General features: G+C 42.7%; 1 pseudogene; it reads right to left on the minus strand.

Moving 5' to 3' along the window:
* LOC144773782 (uncharacterized) overlaps positions 1 to 4,273 on the minus strand; it is a 63,379-nt pseudogene extending 59,106 nt beyond the window's left edge.
* Between the last annotated feature and the right edge of the window lie 14,864 nt (positions 4,274 to 19,137).

Below are 19,137 nucleotides of genomic sequence, written 5' to 3' on the forward strand. Positions count from 1 at the left end.
GCAAGCCTTGTCCTGAGGCTTCCACGCAGATCCTCTGCATCAGTGGCGCTTAAAGCTCTGCATTGGCTTCCTTTCATAAAAGAATCCTTTTTAAAATTCTTTTAATCACTTATAGAGCAAGCATAATCTAGGACCTAAGTATCTCTCAGCACGGTTCTCCCCTATACCACCACCAGGACACTTAGCCCATCCACAGCCAACCTCCTGAAACCTCCCACCTTCAGACGGATAACAAAAGGAAGAAAAACTGTTGCTATCCTGAGGTCCAAAGCCTGGAACGCACTTCCAATCAATTTAAGAATACAGGAAACAAAATCTCAATTTAGGAAGGCACTGAAGACATGGATATACAACATTTCCAATGTCTGCTGCCTTGCACTAATCTAACCGGAACACAAGCTGGTATGTCATAAGACCCTCTCTCATCGTCTATTCCTCAGCGCCAGGATACTCCTTGCGGATTGACAGCTTGCACTTAACAAATACCAATTTACATTTACATTTGCATTTACATTAAGAGGGGTGGAATGTCGTGCTACGACCACCAGGGGTTATTTACAAGGTTTTCCCTATCGCTGCAGGAATATCGCTGAATTTCCAGCAATATTCCTGCATTTCGCAGCTATCGCGGAAATGTATATCGCCTTGGTGAAACACCATGTTAATAATGCGCTATCCAGGCAATACATTCCAGCAATAGACTGCAATAACCGAAATAGCGCTAAGCTCGCTTAGCGATATTTTTCTCCGTTTGTTGGTAATATGCCCCTTGGTTTTTCCCCTGTGGATGTGGAGAGCAAGTCGTGCTGATGTGACTACCACATTGTCAGCCTTCTCTTGCATCTGCAAATAGGCCAGGTCGTCTTCAAAGTACAGGACATTGAACTGCGGCCAAAGCGTCCACTGGATCCCATTTATTCTCCTTGCTGTGGATGTCTTAATAATCCAGTAGAGGCCAGCAGAAAGAGAAAAAGCGAGAACAAACAACCCTTGCAGACTCCAGTCGTCACTTGGAAGGCTTTTGTGTGCTGTCCTCCATGGACAATCCGGTAGGTTATTCCCTTGTATGTGTTCCTGATGATTCTTACGAGTTCATCTGGCACACCGTAGTGGAAGAGGAGTTTCCAAAGGTCTCTCTGCCCATGCTGTTGAATGTCTTCTCATAGTCAATGAAGTTGACATAGAGGGGGGAGTTCTATTCCATTAATTGCTCAATGATGATGTGCAGTGTTGGAATCTGGTCTATGAAGAATCTATTTTTTTAGAAACCCACTTGCTGGTCTCACAACTGAGCATCGACTTGGTCCTTCTTTCTAATCAGGATGCCTCTGTTGACCACTTTTCGCAGTTTTGAAAGCAAAATCATCCCTCTGTAGTTTGCACAGTTACTCAAATCCCCTTTCTCGGGGATCTTGATGAGATATTCCTACTTCCAGTCTGATGGTGCCTTTTCCTATTCCCAGATCTTTCCAAACATGGTGTAGAGCATTTCTACTGATCTTTCAATGTCTGCCTTCAGTGCCTCTGCATGAATGTTGTCAGGCCCTGTTGCCTTTCCATTTATCAGATGTTTGATGGCTTACCATATTTCTTCATTGGTTGGTCTGCTTCAGTTGGTTGGTAAGTCCTTATAAGCTGGCTGAATGTCTGATGAAGTCTGCAGAACAGGCTGTTTCACCAGTTCTTCAAAGTGCTCCACCCTTCTTCATTGTTGGCCTTTGTTAGCCATGATTGTCTTCCCAGCTTTGTCTTTAATAGGTCTTTCTTGCTTGCTGTATCTGCCTGAGAGTTTCCTTGTTATGTCATCGAGTTCTTTCAACTTTCCATGGATTGCTGCTTACTGGGCTTCTCTGTCAAAACTATCAAGAAATCTTTACTTATCTGCTCTTAAGCTTTCTTTTCCTTTCTATCTTGATTTTTGCAGGGAGTCTTGCTGAAGATTTATTCTTTATGCTGGTGTTACTTGGGACCAAGTATCTCCTAGCAGGTAGATGTCAGTGCTTCTTTGATTTTATCCTACTGACTTTCTTCTGGGTTTCTCGTCTACTCTAGTTCTTGCAGCGTGTAACTGAGGGCCGAGTATTCTCTCAGTTTCTGTGCATCTTCAAAGAGGTTGGTGATATATCACTGCTGTTGATTTGTTATTTCCATCCATGCTTTCTTCAGATTTAGCTTTAGTCCGGCCACAACAAGGTGATGGTCTGACTCCATGTCCGCTCCTCTTATCACTCTCACATCCTGCAGGGACCTCTGTAAATTCTTTGCAATACAGACATGGTTGACCTGATTTTCTGTTGAATGGTCTTGTCACATCCATGTTGCCTTGTGTATTCTATTGTGTGGTAATACGCTACCACCTTTTCACCGGACTTTTCAGATCACAGAGATCTGTGAGCATTTCACCATTTTGATTCATGTCACCAAGGCCATGGTTGACCATCACTTCTTTGAACCAAGTGTTGTTGCTTCCAATCTTGGCACTGAGGTCTCCCATCAGTATGGTGATATCTCTCTCAAGGCATTTCCCCAAGATAGACTGGAGTCTGTTGTAAAATTGTTCGTTTTCCTCATCTTTGCTGTCATTTGCAGGCACATAGCACTGGATAACATTCATGTTGTTCCTCTTTTTCTTTCTCGGTAAGGTCACTGTGATGATTCTGGGACTGTGGGCTTCCCATCCAATTAGAGTGTTTTTGGCTGCTTGCATTAGCATCAATGCTACTTCTTGAGTATATGGGGCGTTCTCTTCATCGTGCCCAGATGCAGCAGCATTCCTCCTGGAGCCAGTCTTTTTCTGTCCGGACTGTGTCCACCTGGTCTCACTGATGCCAAGCAGGGCAAAGTTGTATTTTTTTCATCTACACTACTAGTTTAGCCATCTTTCCTGTCTCATACATGGTCCTCGCGTTCCATGTCCCAATAGTGATAACCTTGGTAGAAAGCAGGTGGATCGACTTTGTGGCTTCTATTGCTCTCTGGCTTTTACCACAAGGTGTCTTAGCTCTCAATGAAGGAGATTCCTCTCTCTTTTGGTGGATTCTTCTGTAGATAGGATTTTTTTTATATAGCGGGTTAACTAGTATCGAGCATAATTCTCCTTCTTTCACAGCTAAAGGTAAAAGTAGCACAAACATTTTTTGAACAAGAGCTTTTGCTCACCACCTTGACTCTAAAATATTTTGATTTAGTCAGTAATTCTGATCTATGTCAATCCCTTACACTTTCCAAACTACCTCCCAAACTTACATGTAGGTTATTCACTAGATGGTAGATGTGATCACTGCATTTAAGTTAAAACAATACATAAACCTGAGTTAACACACAAAGGAGGATTCTTTGTACATGATAAGAAGGCAAATTAACAAGAAAAGAAATTCCTACATATATCACTAAATTAAAAATGACATTTGAGAACTCTTTATAAAAGATTCTGACAGCAGTATACATATCTCTATCCATGTATTCTTGAACTAAAGTTTGAGTTTTATTATAGACTCTACCATCATCCTCCACCAAGGCTGGTTTGGTCTGGGAGACAGCACTCATGTTAAATGTATTTATGTGAAATATCTAGCCTTATTTCTGCATGCACTGTGAATTGGACTGACTCTCTTAGTCACAGAGAGTAAGTAAGACAGGTCCATTAGCCTACTCTACTTACTCCTCTCGCACTGCTTGTGAGGGATTGTGAATCATCCGACTCCTCACAGTGCTGTCAGTCCAGTGTTCCACTCATCTCATCAAAGCATGCCTTTATTTCTGCAGAACATGCAAGCCAACATAGCGACCTTTCCCCCATGCTCCATTTCATTAATGCTCAGCTTAGTATAAGCCAAGTGAGGTTAACCTTTTTCTCCATTAGATCCTTCTCTCCATATACGGCTAGTTAACCGCTGGTAGCTCTCCTGGCAGGACAGGGCAATCAGTATTGACTGCAGACCTTGATCACATTGAGGGAACAGAAGCCAGGTAGACACACAATATTTACTGACATGGGTAACAATACAGTTAATTTAGTTTGAAATTACATGTCAAGTCGGGCTCACCAACAGATGCGTACCCAGCTAAACTGATACCGAATCTTGGAGCCACTCTAAATGTTCCCGTCAATAAGGTACTCAACTCCTTGCTGGAAACTGACATTGTGCCATCACTCTCGAAGCAGGCTAAAATGATGCCTCTCCTGCAAAAACCAAATGCGGACCCCAACATTCTCACCAACTACAGACCCATCTCCCTGCTGCCGGCCTTCTGCAAAGTACTGGGGAAACATGTTAACAATTACTCATGGAGTATGTGGAAAATCACACTCTTCTGCACCCTATGCAATCCTGCTTCAGGGCCAATTACAACACCGAGTCAGCCCTGCTGGAAGTGACGGAACAGCTCAGAGACAAGCTGGACATAGGGGGCAGAGCAATGCTTATTCTACTTGATCTGTTGGTGGCATTTGACACAGTGCATCATGGGATGTTCCTAGAAAGATTGAGGAACATGGGCATTGAAGGGAGAGCATTAGCCTGTATTACAGGTCATTTGGACCCCCCCTGTTTTCAGCCTCTATGCCTAGCATGCAGGTTGGAGTTCCGCAGGGCTCCTCAATCAGTTCTACTTTGTTTAATCTTTACATGGCACCTCTAGCATCATTGGCAGAGGCACAGGGTGTTGTATTTTGACGTCGATTGAGTTGAGCGTTAGCAAAAGACATCGAGTTTTGACCGATATCTTGACATTGGGTGGCATCCATTTTGTATTCATGGCAGCCATTTTGTCTGCCACACACTGCCTCGTGTCGACCATGTGCGTTGTCCTACCTTTCTGCTCATGGCCTTTGAATCTGCCCGGCAACAGTCTAATAATAGCATTTCTGTGTTTTACCGCTGACCGTTAGGGTCCCCATCTGCTAATGGTTAGCCCTAGATTGGAATGTGTTAGCCGAGACCTCACGACTGTTAACTCCCCCTACTGATCGATTTTGCTTCTCGGTATTACCTTGTATGGGCATAAAATGTGCTTTTGTGTTTGTACCGCCTTCTCTTGAGCCCCTGTGAGGGTATAAATAAACCATGTGTCCGGTAGCCCTTTGTGCTACTTCTCATAGTGCCGAAGGGTACTGTCTGAACTTTAGCACCACTTCATGAAGTGTAATAAATTCTATGTTTTGCAATTCCAGTTTCCGTGCCAACTTTTTCCTTTGAGTCTGAGGACTTCGTGCGCAGAAGGGCGAACCCCTTGCACTAGCGGGCCAGGCTGAGGCCTGTACAACAAATTGGCGCCCGGCACGTGGGGCTCATCGGCGACTCGGAAGCCTGAAGGATTGGTCGCGACGAAGGTTCGGAACTTCGCTGAGGTTGCGATCGCTACCAGATAAGACCCGTGGCTTGATATCCGAGGTGTTCCTTCCTTACTTTCTGATCCGACCATCCCGGTGGTGCCGGTCCTCGACTGAGATCTCTTCTGTTGGTCTGCCGTGCAGTGACCGTTTGGTCGAATTTTGAAACTTGGCAGTTGGAATCTGGACAGCCAACAATTGGTAAGAGTCGCTTTACGGCGCTTTGTTGTAGGTTTTGGCATTTGGAAGCTCTTGTATTGGTAAGGCAGTTTTAGGAACGCTTGCCCGAGCACTTTGTATTTGGATAGACTTGTCTACTTTGGTTTGGTTTTGGGTCCTATGTTTAGCAATATATGGATTGCAATTCATATAGGCAGGCGATGCACGGAGCTTTCTCCGCCCTTTCTATGTATATCGCGTTGTACTATGAAAGTACCTTAAGCGCTCTTTACCGATGGTAGTGTATATCTTGCACTATTTTTGAAGCATGCCTGTTTGCCGCGCACTTCGTAAGATGTGCTGCTTGTTTGGTGGCGCCAGTCTACAACTTGAAGAATCACAGCCGGCTCCCCCCGAGGGGACTCCTAATCGAGATATGTATGTGAAGTTTGGTCTTTCTGCCATAATGTACAGCACTTTGTGGCACAAATACACAAAAAAGGATCCTGAGTTACGTTGGCCATTGCATGGGTCGTTTGATGCACGAAAGGTTGAATATGTGGAGCGCTGTTTGTTTGAGCGAAAGTCTAGACGTGATATGTTTGAGAGTTTGCGAATGTGGGAGAAAGAAGTACGACAGCAGGAGAAACGTGAACAAGCGTTAAATTGAGAAAGAACAGCGAAAGACTGTGTATGAGAAAGCGCTGGAGTTACGAAAGAAAGAAACGAAAGAAATACAGGAACGAGAGGAAAAAGAACAAAGGTTACAGATATCTGGCCAATATCCTGTCCGTCAGCCTCTCTATCCTGTCCTTAATAAACCGCAAGATGATTTTTTGTTATTAGATCGACCTCCACCTCCGTATATTGCTCCGTCTGCTCCATCCGGGGATGACGAGGACTCTGATGCGGAAAGACAGAAAACGCGGGACTCCCGATCTTTGCTGTCTGCAGAACGATCGGCTGATAACAGACAAGCTGCCCGTAAAGCATTGCGTAGCGCACATTCTGCTGCCGATCTGTCCGCTGATATGCAGAATTGGACAGAGAAAGAACAAATGTATTTCACTGCCTCATTTGCTGATGAAGTAGTTGAGATGTATCGAAAAGCTTCTGACGTTTTAGAACCTGTCGATATTGCAAATGATCATAAACGAATACGTGCTTGTCTTCTTGTTTTTTCTCAGGCACCCGATTTCATTAGACGACTGGTTAAAATACAAGATGAGGCGAGGCATCTGAAGGAGCAGAAAAAGGCTGCGAACGCCGTTCCACAGACTAATCCGTCCGGAGTGGCACAACGTCCTATCTTCGAGACAGATAAGATGATACCAGTTGTCATGAAACCCATGCAGGAAGCCGCGCCTTTGTATGTTCCTCCTAAAGGAGCGGGTGATAATGATGATAAATATTCTGCCGATGCGAAAGGCTATTTCATTTATAATTGGGTTTACACTCCCTGGAATAGAGCAGATGTAATGGCCCTTAAAAATGCGTTACCTGATCCGCTTAAAAATCCAGCTGCCTTTTATGAAGAGGTCGAGGGTGCCTTGAATTCTTGTGTTATGAGTTTATGTGATATAGATTTGTTTTTCGGTCTTATTTTACCCCCAGATATGTGGAGGACCGTTCGTAAAATAGATGATCGCACTGTTTTTGGAGCCGAATGGAAAGAGATAGAGCGCATAGATGCGGATAGAGAGCCCGCCCAAAAACCACATAGACTGATATTAGATCTTCCTGCAGCCATTTTAACTAAACTGAAAACGGTCATCCCCCCTAAAAAGATTGATTGGACTGTTTTAGCATCCTGTAAACAAAAGACAGATGAATCGGTTTCTGATTTCATTACTCGCTTTGAGGAAGCCTTTCACGATTTTAGTGGTCAGTCTCTTACTAACGATACCGGTAGACATCTGTTTGTAGATAAATATGTTTCGAATTTGTTACCCGGTATAGCGAGTCGATTAAAAGCTAGTGAGAGTTCTTGGGCTACGTCCTCTCCGGCCTCTGTGTTGACGATGGCTCAGTATTATGAGCACCAGGAAACGGAGGCCAAGGGGACTGAGGACAAGAAGTTGAAAGAGTTAAAAACAAAAGTTATGTTGGCTCAAGTGTATGGCCCGCCTTCTAGAAGATACGATCGGGGCCTCAACAGAAATTATGATAGAAGTGGTCGACCATCTTCCAATACTTCTAATGGCCTTTCAGACATAGCTCCGAATCAATGTGTATATTGCAGACAATACGGCCATTGGGCGCGAGACTGCCCGGTGCTTCATGCTCAACAAGCAGCTCGGGAACGGGGCCAGGGAAGACCTGGTTCAGGTTTCTCGGCGCCTCGTGGTACTATGAATGATCGAGTCAGGTCTGATGTGAATCCACGTCCACAACAAAGACAGAACACATTTGATAAGCGGAATCAATGTCAAGTATCTGATTATGTTCATTCTGATCTATACGACTCTGCTCATGCATAGAATTGCCTAGGATGGGGTAAGGAATCAGTTGAAGTTCCAGTAGATCAGACGGGTCCCTATGTTACAGCACATGTTTTGGGCTCTACTGATCGGTTTCTGGTCGATACAGGAGCTACACGTAGCGCTTTGTCTAAACAATTGGTTCCGAGGGCTCCCCTGTCTGGCACAACTATTACTTCGATAGGTTTCGATGGAACACCTTCCCTTAGCCCATTGTCCCTGCCACTTTTATTTTCTGTTGATAAATTTGATGCTCCATGTCCATTTTTACTCTCCCCGAAAACTCCAGATAATATCTTTTGCCTTTATATGTTGAAACACTTTAGAGCTACAATATGATGTTTTCCTGAAGGGGTGCGTGTCATTCTAAATGATAATTACATCGAATCTGATAGTATCTGTTTGATTAAAGAGGATGCTGCATTGGCTTCACTTCCTGCATCTTTATGGGCTACCTCAGACACCGATGTGGGTCGGATGGTTATCCCTTTGATTCAAATCAGTGTCAAGGAGGGAGCTGTGTTACCTCGTTTGCCACAATATTGCATTTCACAGGAGGGGGAGGAAGCACTTATACAAATTGTTCATGATTTAATACAAGCTGGGGTTGTTGAGGAGGTCCCATACAATGTTTGCAACAGCCTGATTCTTCCGATTTTGAAGAAAGACTCAGATACACGAATTTGCAGGTTCATTATTGATTTGAGGGAGGTGAATAAGATAGTGATACCACAGTACCCTGTGGTTTCAGATATTACGACACTTCTTACCTTAGTCCCTCCGACTGCTACCACGTTTCCTGTAATTGATTTGAAGAATGCTTTCTTCTCGATCCCTATTCATTCGGATAGCCAATATTTGTTCGGTTTCACTTTGAATAATCGATCGTATCGATTTTGTAGAGTTCCCCAAGGTTACACTGAAAGTCCGAGTATTTACAGTCAAGCATTGAAAAGGGAACTTAATTCCTTTGTGTTGACCGAAGGTGTGGCTCTCATACAATATGTCGACGACATCTTGTTGGCAGCCGATACCCCGGAGCAGTGTGAAACATGTACTTTGTCTTTGTTTTCTTTTCTTGCTTTACATCATCACAAAGTCTCTCGAAAGAAGCTGCAATATTGTAGACCAAAGGTAACCTACTTAGGTCACCTTTTGTTTAAGGAGGGACGTGCATTGACATCAGATCGCATACAAGCCATTTTAGATACGCCAGTTCCTACCACACAGAAAGGAGTACGTGCATTTTTGGGTCTTACTTCCTTTTGTAAACAGTGGATTTTGGGATTTTCACACATTGTTAAGCCCTTGTTAGCACTTTTGACGAAGAATACCCCTGTACCCCTCCCATGGACAGATGAATGTGAAAAAGCTTTCCAACAGTTACGTCAAGCTCTTTGTTCAGCACCAGTGTTAGGCACACCAGATTATACAAAGATTTTCACACTTTACGTGCACGAGAAAGATGGATGTGTATTGTCAGTATTGGTTCAGTTACATGGCGATAAGCAACGCCTGTGTGCATACTTTTCTGCAGTTCTTGACCCTGTTGCTAGAGCATTGCCTGGATGCTTTTGTTCAGTTGCAGCAACAGCGGTATCTATTCGACAGAGTGAGGGAATAGTTTTGTCACATAAAATGTTAGTGTTAGTACCACATGCTGTTGATGCCCTTTTGAATCAGCAAAGACGCAGCACTTGACTAGCGCTCGTCTTACAGGATACGAATTGACACTGTTAGCCCCCCACATTACATTAAAGAGATGTGCAACTTTGAATCCAGCTACTTTGTTGCCATATCCGGTGACTCAGCCTCAGTCACAAGAAACGAATGATTGTATTATTCTGACTGAAGAACAGACAAAGGGTCCCATTGATTTACAAGATGTAGATGGTGAATTGTGGGATGATGGGTCTTGTTTGAAGTTACCGGATGGTACGACCTCGGCCGCATATGCAATCACCACACTTGAGACGATAGTGGAGACAGCTCGCATACCACAGAAATCTGCTCAAGCAGCTGAGCTGATAGCAGTGACGCGAGCGTGTGAGCTCAGCGCTGGTTTGTCTGTGAACATTTACACAGATAGCCACTATGCTTTTGGAGTAGCGCACGACTTTGGCCTACTCTGGAAGGAAAGAGGCTTTCTTACGTCTCATGGAATGCAGATAATGCATGGAGATTTAGTGCACAATCTCCTGACTGCATTGACATTGCCGAAGAAAATTGCTATAGTGAAGTGTAGTGCACACAAGAAAGTCACAGACAAGATTGGTCAAGGGAATGCTTTTGTAGATCGTATAGCTCGTGAGACCGCCATGCAGAGAAATACCACTTCTATGTATGTAGTGAAGTCACAAGCTGAAAGATGGTACGATGCTGGACAGGAAGTGCGAGAGATACAGAAGACAGCTTCTGATAAAGAACGTGAACAATGGTCTAAAGAAGGAGAGTTAGATGATGAAGGTTGCTGGAGAAACAAGCAAATGGATCAATGGAAGCTGCCTATAGCTTTCGTGCAACCCATGGTTCAGATGGCACATGGTGTGACACATGTTGGAGCTCTTGGCATGACGAAAATACTTACGCAAGTTTGGGAGCATCCTGAGATTGCTAACACAGCTAAAAGAGTAATGCAATCCTGCTTGATTTGCTTGCAATATAATCCTGGAAAGGGGACGAGAGTTCCATCTGGAGGTTTTGTTACACCAACTGCACCTTTTGAAGTCCTGCTAATGGACTACATTCAGTTTGAGCGGTGTAATAATTTGAAGTATGTCCTAGTGGTGGTTTGTGCCTTCAGTAAATGGATTGAGGCATACCCCACGAAAGATAATACGGCTATTATTACTGCTAAGGTGCTACTGAAGGAATTCTTCCCGAGGTTTGGTGTTTGCAGACTTTTGTGGAATGATAACGGACCTCATTTTGTTGGGGAGGTTATCAAGTATGTCCTGAAGGGATTAGGCATCAAGCAGAAATTCCATGCTGTGTTCCATCCACAATATGCAGGATTGGTGGAGAGGTACAATGGCACTCTCAAGCTTAAGATTGCGAAAATCCAAGCCTCCACGAAGTTGACATGGCCAGATGCGTTGCCATTGACATTGTTGTCCATTAGATCAGTACCACATTCTCGAACGGGTCTTACCCCATACGAGGTGGTGTTTGGCCGGCCGATGAATGTCTGGGGAGTTCCGAAGCCAAGATCTGTGTATGATGTACCTTGTGTTTTAATGAATGACTATTTGGCACAATTAACTGACAGCTTGGTTTCTATTCATCAACAGGTTCGAGAAGCGCTCCCGGACAAATCCCAAGGTGAGGGCTATGGTCTCCGTCCCGGAGACTTTGTGATGGTGAAATCATTCGAAAGGTCGAACAGCTTGGAGCCAAGGTGGCGTGGACCAGAGCAAGTTCTTCTTGCTACGAAGACGGCAGTCCGGATAACCAACAAACGTAATTGGGTCCATAGTACCCACTGCCGCAAGGTATTGTTGACCTTGGTGGAACCTGCTGTTTTGACTGATCACCGAGATATCCTATCTACAGAGAAAGGCCCTGCTGTATCACCTGGCGGATCTGCGGAGTTCATCCCGGACCAGACGACTTCCGGAGCAGCACGCTATGATTTGAGATCAAAAAGAAAGATTTAAAGGTTTTTTGTTGCGAGACTGGTTGAGCAACCGCTCTGGGTAGTGGAAACGGAGAGCCGATATGACAAGGGAGGGGGATCAGCCCTGCGTAGTGTAGTGACACCTGTCTTGGTCTGTGGCGAAGAAACCAACGTCTACCCAGGGTAAAGAGCTCGTTGACTATTTTTATTTTTTCTGGTTTTAGTTTGAAAAAGACTTTTGAGACTATGAATACTACTAAGAAAAGAATTTTGGGAGAATCAAGTGTTTTTAATTGCTTTAATAATCATTGCAGTAATTACCTGGTTGATCGAAATAGCGAACCCTGCTCCAAAATTTCTTATGGTTCCTACTACTCCGATTCCGGAAGAGCATCAGCATTTCACTCTTCCCTATCATGAGCACAAACATTGAGAATCTTATTTGAATAATACCTTTGTTCAAATGCTGCACCACACTCATGATGCCACAAACACTACGAATTGCTGGATTTGTGGTATGCTTCCAGCTCATCAGAAGAAAGGTGGAACGCCATTTATTCCACTTCCTTTTTGCGCATAATGGTTCTTGTCGAGCTTGGTACACTCTTCTCTTTTCGAACAGAAAACCTACTGTAGGTGGACTTCTTTTTCGCTTGAATAAAGAGTGTTATCAAGATGAACATGGTTATCCTCAAGCGAATGGAACTATATGGGAGTGGGAAGAATATCGACCGGACAATGACTCTACACCCTATGTTTTCACCCATACGAGAGACTCTACTACGAACAATGAATCTGTGATTACTGTAACACGATCCAGAGCAAATTAATGTGTGCAAAGTACTGGACAAATTCCAGTAGGGACCAGTGAATGTGTTATTGTATTAAATATGGATGGAATAAATGATAGTACATTTTTGGCTTCACATAACACATATCTAGTATGTGGAAGCAATGGATATCATAGGTTGCCTGTAGGGTGGTCTGGTATCTGTTATGTATCTTTCCTATTGCCACCTGTTTTCCTTGCACCTGCTTCTTATCACCGAGATTTTAAACTGTTTCAAAATATTTCTATGAATCGATATAAGCGAACAGTTCGAATTGATGACATTGATCAAACAGATAATAGTCTGCAGCAATATGTTGATTTTAATTTAGGTCTGTTCCCGTTTGTAGGTGCTGCCTTAAACAGCAGGAAAATACGACGATTAACTAGAGTAGTGGAAGCTGTCACCAATGAAACTGCTGTAGCACTTTGTAACATTACTGAGGAACTACAAGTTGCTGGAATTGTAACTCTTCAGAACCGTATGGTTCTGAATGTTATGTTAGCTGATAGAGGAGGAGCATGCAAAATCATCGGAAGTAGTTGTTGTGTGTATGTACCTGATAATTCGCCTTCCGTTTATGAAGCAATTCTTAAACTGCATAAAATAGCTTCTGATATTCATGAGAAGAATGGTACTTGGACCTTTACGGGATGGTTTTGGGCTCTGATCTCTGCTTGGGGTTGGAAACTATTGACTATCCTGTGTATTGCAATTGCATTGATTTTAACCTGTTGCCTATGTATACACTGTGGTCCAATGCTGTGTTCCATGTGCTAACCCCTTGCACTAGCGGGCCAGGCTGAGGCCTGTACAACAAGGGCACCAAAATAATCTCTTATGCGGATGATACAGAGCAGATTTTTACATGCAACAAAGGTGGAAACTTCAATGGGGATGCTATTAGATCTTGCCTCACCAAGGTTTTTAGATGGCTGAAGGAGAACTAGCTTAAGTGCAATCCTGACAAAACTGAGATTGTCTTCCTCGGCCAACTCGCTGGGAGCAATTGGAGCCAGTGGTGGCACGCAGATCTCTCTGCTCCCAGGACTGTCCAGTCTACAGTCAAAAACCTGGGTATCTATATCGATAATGAGCTCTCGATGCGGTCCCAAGTCCAGGCCCCAGGAGGAACCTGTATTGACCTATTGTGAATGCTGAATAAATTCCTGCTGCTCCTCCCCACTGGATTTCAGGAAGATAGTGGTGCAGGCATTGATCATCTCCAGATTGGACTATGCCAACATCCTCTACCAGATTACCTTCTTCAAAGCCTTCAGGTAGTGTAAAATTCAGCAGCAAATGTGATTCTCAAACTTAAAAGCAGGTTGCATAAGACCCCCCATCTTAAGTCCTTACACTGGCTTCCATTGAGGGAACGGATACAATTCAAGGCCTTCATTATTTTCTTCAAAGCCCTCCATGGCATGGGCACAGTCTATCTTAGGAAAAGAGCTAGCTGATACACGCCGGCTAGAACACTTAGATCTGGCTGGCATCCCTAAAACACAGCTGTTGCACGGAGGCGGTAGGTCCATCAGCTTCTTAGGAGCCCACACCTGGAACAAACTGACAGCAACTCTGAGAGTAATAACGGATCTCTCCTGCTTAAAAAAACAGTTGAAAACATGTTTTTTAAAGAACTAAGGGCCCGATGTAGGTGACCATTACCAGTCGGTAACGGCCGAATTCGGCCGTTACCGACCGGTAAATGGGTCATTGAGATGTAAGGGACCTTTTTTACAGAATCGGTAATTTTACCGAATCGGTAAATTTACCGATTCTGTAAAATACCGAATCAGTAATTTTACCGATTCGGTAAATCTCACATGTAGGTGGCACTGCAAACAGTGCCACAGGCCTTTAGGAGTCGGTATTTTACCACCCAATCCAATTGGGTGGTGAAATACCGAATCCAGGTGTGCATGCACATCTGTGCATGCACACCTGTGCCATGTGACACACAGACATGCCCTTAGGGCATGTATGTGTGCCACATGGCACACATGCCTGTAATTGGGGTGCCAGTGGGTGTCAAAGTGACACCCCCTGCACCCTTGCAAAATTCGGTATTTACCGATGTGGTAAATACCGATTTGGTAATGCCCATTGATTCCTATGGGCTTCAATGCCCATAGGAATCAAAGGGCATTACCGAATCGGCATTTACCGAATCGGTAAATACCGATTCCTTCCGATTCGGTAATAAATTACCTACATCTGCCCTCCTCATTTTTACCACTTCTTAAATACCGATTCGGTATGAATCGGTATTTAAGAAGTGGTAAAAAAGATTTACCTACATCGGGCCCCAGAGCCCTTAATAGGACAGCTATTTGTGAACTGTTAGCACCAGTACACTCCTACTGTAGTAGCTGTGCGCTCTATAAGTACCAGTCATTCATTCATTCATTCATAGATGTCGACCAACGTGTGATGGCTACATTAACACTGCATGATGTGTCCATCAGGATAAGTGAGAGAATGCGCAAAAGTAAAATGTGTAGTTTCTACTGTACTGGGGTTTGTGGGTTTCTCTAGGTGCCTTCAGTCACAAGGATCAACCTCAATCACCTCTTTCTCACCCGATCAAATTTTTTTAATGTTTCTATGATGTGTTTTTGGGAATTTCCTTTGAGCTGAAGATTTCAAACTTGAAAACAGGTAGAAACCACAAAAATAGGAAATCTTCATCACCACTTAAAAATTGCAAAAACTATGGTGATTTTGTTTTTACAACTTTCTTGCACAACCAGGTTTTTTATTTTTAAAAACAACACCACCATTTTGCCACAAGTTGGCTTTTTTCTCAGTTCCTACCAGGGAACCAAACAAAATACAGGGTACATTTAGAATCCCTAACATGAGAAGAAAAGGAGACAAATCTGGCCAGGATATTTTTTTTTATGAACGAAGAGTTATGATGAAGGTTTGTTCGCAAATTGACCCACATATCAAAAAATAGCTCAGAACCGTTTTGACTAGGAGCCTCAGCACTTAAGGGGTGAGTTAACCTTTCACAGTTTGAGGAAGCAATTGGAAGTCATTCAGCTTGGAAATGTCAGGCTTTCTAAATCACTCAGATGACTGAGCATAGAGTATTTTTATTTCTATTACACGTTACAATACATTACAAAAACATCTACCACAACACATTTTAAAAAACGCATTGCATATATGCAAAGGTTTGATTGCTTCCACAATATTCCTTTTAAACCGGGGGGTGGGGCGGGGGTCTGTACAAAGTAAATGCTGTATATACTAGCTTGAGTAATGTATTTATTATTAATAGTGTTTACAATAGGTCTGGAACACTCAGCCTTTATAGAAACATGGACAATGATATTGAATATATATTTGCTCAGATCAAAACACCACCAAATTGAGTTGTTCCATTTGAGCAGATGCCTTGTGTGACCACAATCTGGACTTTCACCATTTCTATTGACATTTGGGAACATTTTCTTTTTCTTCAGAGGTAAATCAGTCATTAGCTACTCAACTGCAGATTTGTTCTCTGAGATGTATTAACAGAGAAGGAGTGTTAACGTTTATCTATTTAAGACACCATTTGCAGAAAATGGTCTGTGACATTGTTTTGCATAAAATCAAAAAAATGTGTATTAAGCTCCATGTTTTAAGAACCTCGCAAATGGAGTTCTGATTCAGATACTGCATTGCAAAAGCATGCAGGATGATAGAAATAGTTTTGAATAACCATTGCCAGCTCGTGTAGGGCGTTCCACCGGGCGGTGATGTGGGGCGGGGGGTGTACAATATGGGAAACAGACGATTACAGGTAAGTCATGTAAAAAATAAATAAAACTAATTTTGTTGCACGCGATGCATCGCATTTGGCGAAGCTCATTTTATTTATTTTTTACGTAACTTACCTGTAATAGTCTGTTTCCTGTATTTTACACACACCCCCACCCTGCTCCTCCCACACCCCACGTCACCGCCCGGTGGAACACCTTACACGAGCCCGCACTGTGAATAACATATAATAGTAAATAAGTAGATGTGAAATCTGACAATTTAGTAGCATGTGTTTTTATGTTTAGATACATGTGATGAATAAACGAAAACCTACAAAACTTTTATGCAAAAACTTAAATGTTTGATGTGTTAGATGATGGAAAGCAGTATTAGAATGTATAGCTTGAGCACTTACAATGATGAGAAAGTATTGGTGCTACACAAAATTATGTTAAGATTTTATCTGGTAAAGTTTCACTTTGATGTGCCTTTAAACCTTGTATTGCGGAAATAACATTAAAGTGCAAAGGAGACTTACAAAATAATATGTGAATTGATGATGACTTAATAAACTGTAATATAATAATTGCAATTTATATAGAAGTGATATTAATATGCTTAGTTGAAGAACTAATGCCTTATTCTATGTAATGCATGATTCATATTTCATCACAATTTCATAGTCTACAATCTGTATCCCATGAAGGGCTCAACTTTGCTTCTTTTCCTACTATTAACTTATAAACTGAATAGTCTAAAGCCTATGGGATCTTTTCGTGAGGTTACCAATTGTGTTCTAATTTTCCATCGCCTGTTTGATGCATGTAGCTTACTTGACTAGACTCGCAACAAAAGTGTTACTTCTGAAAGCAAATGCTTGAGAAAGGACAGACAAAGGATGAGAGCATGAAATCGCCTACTCTCTAAATGCAACAGATGATCATATGACTGAACTACTGTGGCTCTAAGGAAATTACAAGTAATGGATTACTTAATTCTCCCGGATAGGTATACTTTTACTTACTCCCTCATCTCATCTTATGATGACCAATGAGAAAGAGTGGTCCGGCAAATTTGTTGATGTCAAGAGGTGTAAACCGGAACTGATGGAGTATAATTGCCTACATTTTGAACTGATGACATTCTCTCATATGCTCTCGCTCCATCTCAGCTTTATCCATCTTGTGGTACAGAGACTGACATTTGGGACTTCCAGAAACAATGCAAACTTTGACAAAATCCTGCATTCTGCCTGCAGTGGCTTTGCATGGCTTCATGAATTTCACCTAGGACTTGATTTGTTCTTGCACAACCTCGTGTGGTGCCAGAGCAACACAACTCTGCTTGTAAACATACCCCTGTGTTTCAGCGGTACATCTTAATCTCTTTTTTTTTTTTTTTTTTATTGGAAAAGATGGTACATATAAGGACATGTTTCCTAAATTAATACATACATGATAAGAACATTAGTCATACATTTAATATATTTACAGGCATTTTATCAGAGAAGCTTAATAGCGGGAGGGGAATAAATAAATAAAAAGGGACAAAGAACAGTTACGGGTGATTAAAAACGAGCGTCTTTAACCATTTCTATCTATTCTCCAGTTAGTTACAGGAGCCCACAGACGTATACCCTTCTTACGCTCCCTTTTGCCTTTATATTCATAGAGGCATGATTCTATTTTATGAATTCCTAACAATCTGGAGAGCCACATCTGGAAGGATGGAGGATTCGAATCCTTCCACGCAGCGGAAATTAAAATTCTAAGTACAGCAACAGATAAAAACACTAAATCTCTTTTATCTTTCCCCAGGCCCAGCTTAGAATCTATACCAAAAAGCATTAAGGTAGGGGATAGGTCGATGGACTGACCTAGCAACCCCTCCAAAAATTTCATTATCGCATTTTTAACAATATCTAGCTGTTTGCAGGAAGAAAACATATGTATAATGTCAGCCTGGTTTTCATTACATCTGGGACAATTATCATTTTCACTTATACCCCAAGCATAAATCTTCGCAGGTGTGTGATATAGGTTAAAAATAGTCTTATAATGTTGTGCGCGAAGATTTGATGCCCAGAATATTTTTTTATTCAATAAAAGAGCAAGATCTAAATCGACATCAGGGTCTCCTAGTTTTAGAGCCCAATTACACTCGACCTTCTCAATATCATCCGGAATTTGATTCAATAAGATATTGTATATAATCTTGATCTTCCTACAACCTCTAGGGGAGAGGTGTGGCGCCGCGGCCGGTGCGACTGGCGCTGGAATCTGGGGTACACGGTTCGATCCCCGGCTCCGGCGGCAGGTTAGCCCAGCACCATGTGACTCTGGGCAATAGCTCGCTTAATCTTCCCGATGGCCCCCAGCGCCTAGAGACCCTAATGGGTGATTGTGCGCTTTACAAATGTGGACTTTATTTAGTAACTCAATCATAGGGAAATCTGCTGTTGTTGACATCCGTGGCCTGACTGCCTTAATCGCACGGGTAACTTGACCATATACCAACCAGTGACTGTCAGGAATACCGAAACTTTCCTGCAAGATTTCGAACCCCAAGATTTCGCCTCCTTCCATCATATCTCCCAAAGATCTGATCCCCATCCTTTTCCAAATCAGCATGTTTCTATCATTTTTTAGATGGGGAAATAGAGACGAATTATACAATTGCACATAGGAGTTAACTTTCGGGATATTGAAAATTTTCATAATGGCTTTCCATGCCTGCCATGCTCCAAACAGTGTCTTCAGTCTTGTTTTTTTATAAAAGCTTCGTTCCAATTCACACTGAAATAGGTTAATAGCCTTGTCGCCCAATAACATCCTGTAAATCTGAGGGGGAGACTGCTCATCTACAAACCCGGATACTATTTCAGGTAAGGAAGCAGATTGGAATAAGGTGGTCATTTGGGTTAGGAGGCAGGCCCAGTGATATAACCTTAAACTTGGGAGT

This window comes from Lissotriton helveticus, chromosome 8, assembly GCF_964261635.1.
Source record: "Lissotriton helveticus chromosome 8, aLisHel1.1, whole genome shotgun sequence".
NCBI classification, from domain to species: domain Eukaryota; kingdom Metazoa; phylum Chordata; class Amphibia; order Caudata; family Salamandridae; genus Lissotriton; species Lissotriton helveticus.